A 12,067-nucleotide genomic window follows, 5' to 3' on the forward strand; every position below is an offset into this window, starting at 1 on the left:
CGTAGGTGTCGTCGATCGATGCTCTGGAGAGCCTGTCGATCGGTTTTGAATGAAGTACGTCGATCGATGTTCGAGATCTGGCGTCGATCGACACCAATGTGATCCACCGAAACTCATCGAACTTTCTACTTCAAAATCTCCTTCTTGCAGCTTCTTTTGCTTCACTACTTGCCAGAAATCATCATCTATGATGGCATTCACGTGGTGCTTCATCACATCATCTCCTACCCCTCTTGCTAAGGCTTCTTGCCTCTTAACAGCTTCTCCTGTCTGAACAACTTGCATCTCCAACTTCTTCACATGAGGGCTCAAAGTCTCAAACTTTGTGTTCAGGTTGGTGTAGAAGGAGTCAATCTTCTCATTGAAGTCCACCGTCATGCCTTGTTGTCCCTCAAGAACCTTATCAAGCATTGCTTCAGTCTTGCTCTCCTGAGTAGGTGGTGGTGGCTTCTGGTAGAATGAGTTTCCATAATTCATGTTGTTGATGTAGGGTTTCTGGTGCTGCGAACTCTGGTTGAAACTACTCCTCTGTCTTTTTATTCTGGTTTCCAGACTTCTGAAATCCGGTTCCTCTAATGAAGTTCACATCTTCTTCTACCTCTGCTTTACCCTCTGTGTCTACAGCTTCTGCATCCTCTACTAAGCAAGCCTGCTTCCTGAGAAGCTTGTGAACACTGTCCAACTTTGCTCTGACCTCATCCATCTGGTCATTCCCTAGGAAGGCAGCAGATCTCTTCCTCTCAAAGTCAGTGTTCTTGGTGCTATTGCTGGATGCTAAGTTTTCAATAACTCTCACAGCCTCCTCTAGATTTCTGGTGTTGAAGTTCTCATCACTGGAAGCATCAAGAGCCATCTGATACTGCACTGCGATGCCTCTGAAGAAAGTGCTGAGCAGTTGCACCTCATTGAATCCATGGTGTGTACAGTCCCTCTGTTAAGACTTGAATCTGATCCATGAGCTTCTGAAGGACTCTGTAGGCTCCTGAGTGAATGTGGCAATCTTGCTCCTTAAGTCTTCAGCACGTGCCTCATCAAAGAAATTGCATAGGAATGCATTCTTGATGTCGGCCCAGGATGTGAGAGATCATGGTGGTAACTGCTTAAGCCAGTGCGAAGCCTCTCCAGCAAGTGAGTACTTAAAAATCGTGCAAAGTAGATAGTCCTCAGGGACTCCTTTGACTTGAATAACAGATGTAAGATCCTTGAACCTCTCCAGATGGTCCATAGGATGCTCGTGAGATAACCCATAGTAGGGTGTTTGTCCCACGAGTGTGTAGTACAGTGGCTTCAACTCGATATCCCCTCTCTGGATAGTTGGAGGACGAATAACTGATCAGCTAACGTTCTGGGTCGAGCAGCCTCATTTACATGTAGAGCAATTCCTGTAGCATCAGTATCGGACTCAGAGATTGCAGCCCCCTGAGCATATATCCTTTTACCTGCTGCATTACGCAGATGACCTTCCTGGTCATGCAGGTCTCCCTTCTCATCACGTACAAGAATCAGAGTTGCAACCATGTCTCGCGGCTCAGTATCGATCGATGTTCGGACTGGAGTATCGATCCACGTCGAGTGGAAGATGTCGGTCGACGGAAGAGTGTCTTCGATCGACAGTGTTGAGCGAGTGTCGAGCGACGAACTAGTGTTGTTGTCGATCGATGAGGAACATCTTTCTTTGCGGATTGAACGTTCCAAACTTGCAGGGTGTGATGAGAATAGCAGTTGAGTTTCCTTGTTGCTTCTAGTACTGCTGGACATGTACCTGTAAAGACAAGAAAAAATTTTGTGTCAGAAAGTGGTTTTAAGAAGAAACCTAGACTAAATCGAATTAAATCTATCAAGCGATCAAAGCTCCCCGGCAACGGCGCCAAATTTGATCTCACTTAAATTACCCTAAGGAGTGAATTACTCTCTCAAATAGAGGTTCAGTTGTAATACTTAGGGATCGAATTCTCAGGGAGTTAGGGAACCTAATAAATCTAATTTAGTTGATTAAGCCAGGTTTGTTTATGTTTTAAATGTAAAAGACAGGTTTGTGAGAAAGGTAGTTGCTCGATTGATTGATTGGGGTTTTGGTACTTAGATGAAAGTAGCTAGACTTAGGGTTTTTATTCAGGTAATCAGGAATATAATCGTACAGATGCCTAATAAGTTGTATGCATGATATTATAGAGCTCAACACTTATAAACAAACCATTAGGCTCTCTCTTTCTAGGTTTGTCTAATGACCAGTGTCGATCGATGATTCAATAGGAATATCGACCGATACACTTGTTGAAATGTCGACCGATTATTCGATTAGAATATCAATCGACGCTTTTGGTCACGCGTTAATGCGCGAGTTGAATGTGCTCACTAAGCTTCCTTGATCAGCTCTCGCCTTACTCTACCAATCTTAGCTCAGTTAGGATGAATTCAGGGTAGATTCAAGCTATCGATTTTGTCTACAACTCCTAGAGCAAGTTCTAGGTAGCTAATCTAGAAGCAAGCATTAATGACAATCCTAAAAATGAATATCACAACTTAGCAATCTATGGTTGGGGCTAATCCCTCATAACCTATTTAAACCTTAAATCTAACAAAAAGAGAACTACTCAGACATGGCTAAGCAATTCATAACAACAATAAAGTATAAAAACTGCATAGATAAATAGATTGATATCAAGGGAGTTCCAATCACAAATCTCTTTGAATCTTCTCTCCAATCTACTAAAAATCCTAGAAAACCTTTGCTGTGAAAAATAGTAAAACAAGAAAGCACACTTTGCCTCTAATATGTTGGCAAAGCTTATATAATTAAGTTAAAACTCGCCAGGGGTAATCTTGTAAATTGGTGAAGACTTGGGCTCTAAGTCGGCTGAGACGACACGGGCTTTCTGTGCGCTTCACTGTCGATCGATGTCAAGATGTGAACATCAATCGATTGTTCTTCTTCAATGTCGACCGATGGTCGTGCTCGATAGTCATCTCGGGTGCTCACTCCAAATATCTCTAAAATGCTCCAAAATCATCACTTTCCCCAAATCACTCATGATCCTGTAAATATATTAAATGGACTCTATAATATAATTATTAGTAGTTAAAACAATTTTAAACCATGGGTAAAAGTGGGTCAAATCCAAGGTCTATCACTACTCAGTTAGATCATACTAGTTTAGTTTCAGGTTTTAGATCAAGCTATTACTTGTCTCAATTAATCCTAAGATCTAAGTTGAAGGGTGATCAATCCTAAACTTAGCATTAAGAGCAACCAGATGAAGAACTATATTTTAAACACCTTGTTAACAGTTTAAGTTAGCCATACATAAATCAACCTTATGAGAAACCTAAATCCAACAGTGAGACTACTCAGACATATTCATAAGAGACATGGTTATGATGGTCTGAATAGTACTTATATAAATGAATAGCAAGAGAAACAATAAATAGAGTAATGAAAGCAAGGGAGTGCAAGATCTTCTCTGTTATGCAGTTCAGATCTTTCTCTCTCCAATCCTAAGCTCTCTCTCCAATGGTAGAAGGGTTGCTTCTCTCCAAACTAGGTCTAAAAGGTCTCTAGGCAAGTCTGCCTCTAAAATGATACAAAACCCTAATAATATAGCCTAACAGGCGGTCATGGACATAAAATATAATTATTGGAACTTTTGTGAAATTTGCAATCTTCTTAATTTGTCATTAACTCGCGGGTGGCTTCACTGTCAATCAATGGTAATAACCTACCATCGATCGATTATTCTTGGTGATAGTCAGTCGATATTCTGACTCAATAATCGGCTCCTTCTTTTTTTCCAGCAAATCTCTCAAGAAGTATCCAAATTTCTCCAAATACATCATTTTCCTCAAGTAAGTACTTGAACCTGTAATTACTCTAAAAAGGGTCTAAATGCATATAAAAGACTCTAAAAACATATATAAACCATGGCTAAAAGTGGGTAAAATCCATGACTTATCAGGGAGTGGAGAACTTGATTGTCTAATGGAGAGTAGAACGGACGGCTCCCATATCGTGGATCTGATGTCACATTATCATCTTGTAGGATGATTTGTAGTCGATTACCACGAATTTCGTGGACATATTTATTCCCTCTACGTAGACATGAAGCCTGATTTCTCATACGGTTTTCTTGACCTCGCCGCTGAGTCCTATAAATGGCATGATTTTTCGGGCCAATGTGTCCTTTTCCGGTCCGAAGTCGTTGTAGGCAGCTAGGAAATGATATTAGTGGAGCTCCCATTGTCCACTAGCATTCTCTTCACCAAATAATTCTCCACCATGAAAGATATGACTAGGGCGTCATGAGAGGGAGCCAGGATTCTCGTCTGCTCCTTGGCTGTGAAACTTATATCGCCAGTCCTTAGTAGCATGCTCTTTGGATTCCTAGCTTCTTGGCCATTCTTAGCTTTTCAGATTGATACAGCCTGCAATTCAGACCGTACTGATGGCTTGACTGAGGTTTGGATTGGTTCGATCCGGTATGGTTGGCCGGGCGATGGCGATGGGCGATGGATGGTGTGATTTGCACATGAAACAAAACAAAATCTTTTTATGAGTGTTTTGGTTTAATATGATGAAACAGAGAATAAACTATATGATGAATGATTAACAAAAACAAGATATGGTTCAGATGAAACATGAACTAGATGGGCGATTGATGATGAGATGATATGCAATATGAAAAAAAAAGAGAAACAAAGAGATAGAAAGATGGTAGATGGGATCTGTTGCTGGATGTGTATCTCTCTCAACAGATCAGTGGATGAAAGATGAATGAAGATGGGATTTGGCTTGATGGATGTGTATCTCTCTCAAGCTAAATTGGTGGGTGGAATGGAGTGAAGAATCACCACAAGCTTGGTGATGAAAAGCTTGATAAGATCCAAGATTTGCTTCCTAGCTGTTTCACACAAACTAGAAAGACTTAGGGTTTCTTGTTGGGGCAAACTGACTCATATATTTCATGAACTAAAAAAATACACGGCTGCTTATAGTGGGAATTAAATAACCGGCAACTTTGCCCTTCTAGGGGACTTGAAACAAAACAACATGGAAACCCTTGGACTTCTAAATCAACAAGGCCTAAACATAATGGGCCGACTTTACTTAGACAACTAAAGCAAAGGCTAACAAGAGGCCTTGAATTATTGGACTCAAAAATAAAAGGACTTAACAATTTGCCCATAAGTTCATAAATTAAAAGAAAACCAACACAAACCGAAAATAATAAACCGGTTAGAAATCAAATTGAAATCTTACATGCTTACCTTATTTGGAACGGACGGATCACTCAGCAGAATCGGATTGGATTGGATTGGAGTGGAGGCTGAACCATGATCGCTTGTGGAGATGATTAGGTCGGTTCGGTTCTGGGCGAGTGATCTGAATTGGATCGGATCGGCTTGGTCTTGAACTCTATTGGACTGGCTTGATCTTGAATCTTTAATTGGACCATCTCTTCAATTTGTAGCTGGTTCTGGCCGGTTTCTTCATCTTGATCTAGGATTTCTTGGAAAGCTTTGGAGAAACCTTCTCTTATGACCTTGGCTCCATTTCGGGTGGTCGGACCACGCCTAATTATGGAACCTCTACTTGGGTGGCCTCATCATTCCCTCCCACTTGAAAAGGTTATGGCCTCAGGACACCATCATCTGCAAGGAAAGGAGACAAATCAGATCAATTGAACGTGGAAGAAATTCTAAACTCACCTGGAAGATCAAGCTTACGCATTGATTTTTTTTCTTGGACCCGGAATGTGCCAGTCCCTCGTGGTGATAATTTGGACTTCCTCTTTTCGGGGAACCTCTCTGGCCTTATCTGAATCCACACCAAGTCGCTTTGTTCGAACAACACCTCATTTCTCTTCTGGTCGACCCTGGCCTTGACCTTGGCCGACTTCTCCTACAACCTCTCTTTGACCTTCTGGTGCATGTTCTTAACGGAATCAGCTTTGGTGGTACCATTTTTACTGTGATAGAGGGCGGTTGGAAAATCAGAAAGATCTAATGGAGTTTTGGGATTAAAACCATAGACAACCTCAAAAGAAGAAAGGTTAGTAGCTGCGTGTCTAGCATGGTTGTAAGAAAATTCAATAAATGGCAGACAAGAAAACTAGTTCCTTAAGTTCTTACTGACCGTAGCTCACAATAACTGAGAGAGTGTACGGTTTACTATCTCGGTCTGACCATCAGTTTGTGGGTGGCAAGTGGTCGAGAACAACAGCTTGGTACCGAGTTTTCCCCAGAGTGTCTTCCAGAAATGGCTTAGGAATTTGGAGTCTCGGTTGGACACAACGGTTCTGGGCACACCATGTAGACGAACCACCTCCTTAAGGAACATGTCGCTTATTTGGGTGGCGTCATTGGGTGGCGTCATTGATCTTGTCACACACAATGAACTGTACAATCTTAGAGAACCTGTCCACCACTACAAAAATGGAATCTTTGTGGTTTATCTTGGACAAGTCCAGCACAAAGTCCATGGAAATGTCTATCCAAGGATGGTTAGAATAGGTAATGGCATGTATAAACCATAAGGATGTGACCTTGATTTTGTCTTGAGTCAGGCAGTTCATTTGGCACAAAGGTTGAACAACATCTCTTTTCATGTTCGGCTAAAAGAAATGGTCAATTAGGACACTTCAAATATTATCTCGACCAAAGTGTCCCATGAGGCCGCCACCATGGGCCTCCCGAAGCAGAAATTCCCTCATAGAACCTTGGGGAATGCAAAGTTTCTTTTCCTTGAACAAGAAACCATCATGCTGGTAGTAAGAACTGAATGCTCCTTGTGTAGTGTTCCTGAAAGCTTCTTGAAAATCAAGGTCAGTACCATAAGAATTTTTAATGAATTCAAAACCCATGATCTTAGCTTCCATAGTCGAGATAAGAGTGTATCTCCTGGATAAGGCATCAGCCACCACATTATCTTTTATCTTCTTATACTTAATCGAATAAGGAAAAGTCTCCACAAACTCCAACCATCTGGCGTGTCTCCTCTTGAGTGTGGTCTGGCCTCTTAAGTGCTTAAGCTTCTCACCATCTGTATGGATAACAAATTCTTTAGACAAAAGATAATGTTGCCATTACTAGAGCATAAAGCTCTTTATCATAGGGTGGGATAATTGAGGGCAGCTCCACTCAATTTCTCACTGAAGAAGGCTACTGGTCGGCCTCCTTGAGTAAGCACAGCTCCTATACGTGTACCTGATGCATCACATTCAATCTCAAAAGTCTTATCGAAGTTAGGAAGAGTAAACACCGGTGCATGAGTCAAACAATATTTAAGCTTGTTAAAAGACTCTTCTTGGGTTGGACCCCAAGTAAAGGATATGTTCTTCTTGATTACTGAAGTCATTGGAGCAGCAAGGTACTGAAGTCCTTGACAAACCGTCGATAGAAACTGGCCAGCCCATGGAAACTGCGGACATGGCCGATAGTGGTCGGTGTGGGCCAGTCTTGTATCTCCTTGATCTTTTCCTCGTCAACCTTCAGTCCCTGTGAACTCACAACAAAACCTAAAAACATGAATTGATCAGTGAAAAATATGCATTTCTTAAGGTTAGCATAAAGACCTTCCTACCTAAGAACTTTCAACACTTGTTCAAGATGTCAATATGGTCGGTTAAGCATCGACTATAAATCAGTATATCATCAAAGTACACAATCACAAGCTTGCTGATGTAGGTTCTAAGAACCTGGTTCATGAGCCTCATGAAAGTGTTGGGAGAATTGGTGTGGGAGAATTGGTGAGGCCGAATGGCATCACTAGCTACTTATACAAACCTTGTTTGGCTTTGAAGGCGGTTTTTCACTAATCACCTTCCTTCATACGAACTTGGTGGTATCCACTCCTGAGATCAATCTTAAAAATCACAGTAGATCCACTCAATTCATCCAACATATCATCTAACCTTGGTATGGGATAGCTATACTTGATGGTTATGTTTTTGATGGCTCAGCAGTCTACACTCATGCGACATGTACCATCCTTCTTAGGCACCAATAGGACTAGAACCGCTCATGGGCTGAGGCTCTCTCGGATATATCCTTTGTCCATGAGGTCTTGGACCTATCTTTCCAACTCCTTGGCCTCCTCTGGATTGACACGGTAGGCTGCTCGGTTTGGTAAGGGTGCGCCTGGTACTAGGTCAATCTGATGTTCTATGCCTCAGATAGGAGGTAAGCCAGCTGAAATCTCATCATGGAAGAAATATTTGTACCGTTTCATGAGGTCTGGAATCTGAGCAGGCGAGTCTTGAGCCTCAAAACCAGCAAAACAACCTTCCTTAAAGATCATTAGTAGTACATGTGTTTCATGATGCAAAGATTTAAGCTCTTGACCAGAAGTAAAATATAGGTTAGTCTTACTTACCTTGCTGGTTTTGTCCATGGCCTTTTCCTTGTCATGAACCTCTTGAGGACTGAGAGGTGATAGATTATGCTTCTTCTTGTTGTGGCTGAAGCTGTACACGTTGGTTCGAACATGATGGATGGTATCCTTGTCAAACTGCCACGGCCTTTCTAGAAGCAAGTGGCCGGTTTGCATGGGGACAACATCACACTTAATCTGATCATGGTACTTGCCAATTCTGAAAGACACAACAACTTGTTCGGCTATCTTAAGCTCAGTCTAATCATTGTGCCACTTGACTCGGTATGGTCACGGATGGGGAGTTTTGATCAAACCTAGCTTATCAACAAGATACTTGCTGGCCACTTTAGTTCAGGAACCACCGTCTATGATCAAGCTACATACCTTTTGCTCCACGCTACAGCTTGTATGAAAGATGTTTTCCCTTTGGATGGTTTCTGGGTCAAAAAGGGCACCGAGAGATCGCCTGGTCACTAGTAGTTCTCCGGTTTCAGCGTAACCAATCACCTCCTCATCGGACACAATGGCCTCCACCTCAGCCTCATCTTGGGACTCATACTCACCATCAGCCTTGAGGACCATCACACTCTTGTTTGGGCAATCTCTAGCATAATGTCCCTTGCCCTGACATTTATAAAAAGTAATGTCACACGTCCGTTGAATCTGAGCTTGAGACTTACCTTGGTTGGATTGACCGGCTTTGGACGGCCCGTCTCGGTTCCTCTTGAACCGGTTTTCCGCCTCAATGGACTTGCCCTTGTCAACACCTTTGGAGGCCAGTTGTGTCTAGGTACCCTTGCTCTTGGCAGTGGACATGTTCTTCCACTTAATGTGTTGCTCGGCCTGGATAGCGAAATGGAGCAAATTGTGGAAGTTCTCTTACTGCTGCCTTTCCACCTTTCGTGCGATACGATCATGCAAACTGTCCAAGAACTGAGCCATAAGTGTCTCCTGGGTTTCACGGGTCTTTAACTTGTTCCTGAGAGACTCAAAATCCTCAAAGTATTCCTCCACAGACCGGGTTCCCTGACACAATTTACGAAAACATTTTTGTAAGTCCCGTTGATAATAAGTCGGAACATACCAAGTGCGAAGCTTGGATCGCATATCTTCCCAAGTTTCAATCATATAGACTCTGCCTGCCTCAGCAACCTCTCCATCCCACCAGGCGGGAGCATTGTCAGTTAGTTGGGCCGCGGCTAAGGCTATCTTCTTGGCCTCAGAATAGTTGTAGTATTCAAAGATGTACTTCATGCGCCTCTCCCACTCAACATAGGCGTTCGGGTTAACTTTCCCAGAAGAGGTCGACGGATTAAGCTTGAGGTCTTTTCCTCCTTGCCATGGAGCCTCTTATCATGGAACCTCCTTCTGATCGGGCTACCATCTCCTTGGATCCGATGTTCTCGTCGGCCTCCTCGTCTGGCTTGGGCTGGTTGCAGCTCTTCTTGGTCAGGCGGTTCAGAATCGGAGCTATCCTCTTCTGATTGAGATCAGGGATCCTCCAGGTAAGGGTGGTTCCTTCCTCTAGGTCACGGACCATTGGGACGGTTCCCTTGTTCCAGTCGAGCTAGTTGCTCGGTCATAGCGGCCGTGAGTTGAGCTTGAACGGCTAATAGGTGAGCATTGATGTCAGCTTGGTTTGGTACGCCATTTGGGTTCAGGTCTTCCATGTCTCTCCTGTGTTCAAGAAGAAAAAGTGATCAAGTGCAAAAGAGATTGTAAAAAGATAAGAAAGAAAGAAAGAAAGAAAGAATAATGGTTTAGTATAGGCCTGGACATCCGGGTCTTCGGGTCGGGTTCGGGTCGGGTATTGTCGGGTCCAGGTCCTTCGGGTCCTAGCAATTTAGACCCATATAGGTACCTATAACTTTTCGGGTCGGTTCCGGGTCGGGTCTTGTCGGGTCCGGGCCGGTTCGGGTCTATAATTTCAATACCCGTAAAATACCCAAAATTTTTGGGTATATTTCGGATCCGGGTCAGTTCGGGTATTTAGGACCCGAAATAGACCCGAAGTACCCGAACTGGACCCGAAAACTCTAAAAATACTCGAAGAACCGCAAAAATACCCAAAAAATTATCCAAAATCAGACCCGAAAACCCAAAACATACCCGAATTTTACCCGAATACCCAAATTATATTTTCTAAAAATCTAAAATTTCACCAAAAACCTACAATTATACCCGAAAATCCAAACCCGAAACTTTTAAAAGAATCCGAAATACCAAAAATATACCCAATCACCCAAATATACCTAGTATATACAATTATTTGCGGGTACTTCGGGCACCCGAACGGGTCTCGGGTAGGACCCGGAGCCGAACCGAGACCCGCGGGTCCAAAAAAAAAGACCCAATAGGTATTTAGCATTGACCCGGACCCAGACCCGAACCTGTATTTTCGGGTCGGTTCCGGTTCGGGTCTTCGGGTCCGGGTAAAATGCCCAGGCCTAGTTTAGTACTTAAACAAAATGAGACAAGAATTAAATGCAATTGAATGTTTTTTTAAATAAGAAATGAAAATCAAATCAATCTAAAAAGAGAAAGTTGAAACTTTTTTTTTTTAGTTTGAAACTGAAAATCGAATCAATGAAAAAAAAGTTGAAAACTAAATGCAAATCGAGAATGAAAATTGATTGAAAGATTTTTTTCAAATAAAAATGGATATGATTGGAAATCTAAGATTAAATGCAAAATAATCAAGACAATCAGTCTACATGATCAAGGCAATCAGCAATCAAAATTGAATGCAGATTAGTCAATCGACCTCCGATTAAGGAAAGTTGGTCGATGATTGAAACAAACAGATTGATAGTTTCTTTTTCCACACGCAAATGATCTAGCAATTCCTAGGATGAATATGATAAGAACAATCAAGAACAGCAAGAACAGCCAAGAACAAACAGATGCAATTATATATATATATATATATATTAATTTTTTTATGCAAACAATTGAACACTAAAACGATATGCTAAGAAGTAAGGAAGAGGTAACCAAATTTCAGGAGTCTTGAGCTCTGATACCAATGATACAGCCTGAAATTCAGACCGTACTGATGGCTTGACTGAGGTTTGGATTGGTTCGATCCGGTATGGTTTGCCGGGCGGTAGCGATAGGCGATGGATGGTGCGGTTTGTACCTGAAACAAAAGTAAATATTTTTATGATTTTTTTATGGTTTTAATACGATGAAACAGAGAATAAACTATATGATGAATGATGAACAAGAACAAGATATGGTTTAGATTAAACATGAACTAGATGGGCGATTGATGATGAGATGATGTGCAATATGAAATAAAAGAGAAACAAGGAGATAAAAAGATGGCAGATGGGATCTATTGTTGGATGCGTATCTCTCTCAACAGATCAGTGGATGAAAGATGAGTGAAGATAGGATTTGGCTTGCTGGATGTGTATTTCTCTCAATCTAAATTAGTGGGTGGAATGGAGTGAAGAATCGCCACAAGCTTGGTGATGAAAAGCTTGATAAGATCCGAGATTTGCTTCTTGGCCGTTTCACACAAACTAAAAATACTTAGGGTTTCTTGCTGGGGAAAACTAAATCATATATTTCATGAACTAAAAAAAATACATGGTTGCCTATAGTGGGGATTAAATACCCGACAGCTTTGCCCTTCTAAGGGAATTGAAGCAAAACAACATGGACTCAATTGGACTAATAAATCGACAAGGCCTA

Source organism: Brassica napus, chromosome C7 (genome assembly GCF_020379485.1).
Source record: "Brassica napus cultivar Da-Ae chromosome C7, Da-Ae, whole genome shotgun sequence".
In the NCBI taxonomy this organism is placed as follows: Eukaryota; Viridiplantae; Streptophyta; class Magnoliopsida; order Brassicales; family Brassicaceae; genus Brassica; species Brassica napus.